Below are 2,500 nucleotides of genomic sequence, written 5' to 3'. Positions count from 1 at the left end.
TCTTGGTGGGGCATTGAGAACTAATGTGTCCTCTTCCAAGACATTTAAAGCACTTTATAGAGCTAGTCTTCTATTGCATACTAGCCTTAGGGGGTTGCTTTTCTATTGTCTTCCCCTTATCATCTTTAGGCTTAGAAAGTGCCACCCCTAAGATGCCTTGACCTTGGTCTTTCTTTGGATATGAGTGAGAGCCATAAGATTTTGAAGTAGACTTCCTTTTAAGTTGTTGCTCTACCCTTATTTCCCAATCTAAGTAAGCCACTACATTGTCCTTCCCATGGAAGTATGGGAGGTTAATGTTAGCCTCTTAAGGCTTTCTTTCCTTTTCTCTGCTATGGGAGTGAGGTCTAAGATGTGGCCTATGCCTTTCTTCATAATAGTCACGAAGTTCTTCACTTAGGCTCTTGCAAGAGTCATGACTACTATAGGAGGCATGTTTTTCTTTTCCTAACTCTTTTAGTATTTTCCTTCTTTCCTCTTCCCTTATTTGTTCCCCCTCATCTTGATTTATTTCTACCCTCTCTTTTCCTTTTTCTTTTCTTTCTAGTTTTTCTTTCCATAACTTGAGGGAACTCAACTTATCTAAGATTCTAGATAAAGGGTCCATATAACTAGTACCCTCACCGTTAACACTAGATGAATGATGACTTATGTTGGTTCCTAAGTTGTGCTTCTTTCTTGTCGGGGGTTTGCAAAAGGTAAAATATAGGGTTTAAAAGAACTCAAGATAAGCATGATAAGCAAGAAGAAAGTATCATCCAATAACAAGATAAACTAGGCAAGACTAGTAAAGAAAATAAGCTATGTAAATAAGCAAGAAATTAAAGTGCAAGAGATGTAAACTAGGCAGATCCTAAGAGTGTTTGGATGACCTCATTTAAGGTTCCTAACAAAGAACTTACTATCGTAAGGGAAAATTGCCTAAAATTATTACACACAAATGGAAGTAGGGTGACCTATTGGAGGCTCCCAACTTACTTCCAATGAAAGACCTTTTTGTTTCAAAATTTGAAAGTAATGAAGGTAAACATACAAGTGTCCAATTACAAATAAATTGCCAATTACAAAAAGGTCCTCAATTTTGGTGGCTATTCTCTCTTTGGTGTTTCACTCAATTTGGAGCGCTTCTTAGTCTAATAGCTCTTAAGGTGGTTGGCCCCTTGCTTCTTGACTGAAATTCTTCAATGGATGGCACCAATCCTCCTCTCCAATTCCCTATATGGCAACTCACAAACAAGGAAACAAAGAGACAAGCAACCACCAAAGACAAAAAAAAAAGAAATGAAAGTTAAACCAATAGAGTTTTAACAGGACAAATTTTCAAGGATTATTCAACAATTAAAGCAATGAAAAGGACATAGAAGCAAACTAGGACTTAAAGAGAAACTTAGAATGGCTCTAGAGTAGAGTAAAAAAACTTAAAGAAAAAGACTCAACAAACGTCTAGTTTTGGCACTTGTTTTCACACTAATTTTCAATTTAAATTTCATAACTAAGATTGGTATAAAATAGGCACCAATTATAGAACAAATTTTGAGCCAAAACAACAAGCACAATGCCCTTTAACTTTTCTTTCCTGGATACAGATTTTTCTAACAACTTGTGTGATTTTTCGTATTTTTTCCTTTTATTAAAATCACTTGGTTATTTTTTTAGTTTGTTTCCATATGTCTAGAAAATTAAGTAAAAGTTTCAGCTCAAAATTTACAGTGATCAATTCCCAGTAATTTTTACAAGTTCGTATGTTCAAGCTACCAGCACTAGCGATTTTAGACTTCGAATTGTTTTAAGCATGGTATATTGATGCCTTGGGCTTACTTTCAACCTTCCTATGTATGTTGAACTCACTAGGCTTGTTTACCACAGTTTTAGGAGTTCAATATTCACTTAGGATCAAAATTTTATCTAGCAATTCAATCACCAAAACTCAAATTCACAATAGACACAATCATAAGGAAACCTAAAAGTTCAAGAAAAGGTTCACAATAAAATACTCTCTAAGAATTTTGCATGAACATGTTAAGGACTAAATAACATGCAAGATTTAACTCAAATCAACTAATAGGCTTAAATAATTTCATACACTCATGAACAAATGAGTTAGACAAAAAAACAAGAAAAATAAAATTCAACACAACATAAGAAATCTTATGTGAAAAGTTTCATGACTAGACATGACTTCTATGACAAAACTACAATTGGTTAAGAAGTCACTCTAGATTTTTGAGGTTTTCTTATACTTTAATGTTTATGTAAGAATTTTATGATTTAGGTTTCAGCCACAAAAAATAGCAAGACAAAACTCAAAGGAACCTAAACTCAACACAATTCATGGTTTAAGAACAAGAACAAGAAATTTGAACCATAGAAAATCAAATTTAGCTTCTATAGCAACTGTAATCGGTGGAAATTCTAAAGAATCATGTTAATCACATTTAGCACAAGACATGTGAGGAGATACATAGATAAATATGAAGACTTCTTACCAACCGCAGGAGAA

This window comes from Glycine max, chromosome 3 (genome assembly GCF_000004515.6).
Source record: "Glycine max cultivar Williams 82 chromosome 3, Glycine_max_v4.0, whole genome shotgun sequence".
NCBI classification, from domain to species: Eukaryota; Viridiplantae; Streptophyta; class Magnoliopsida; order Fabales; family Fabaceae; genus Glycine; species Glycine max.
The sequence above is the reverse complement of the archived record's forward strand: the minus strand, read 5'-3'. Positions refer to the sequence as shown.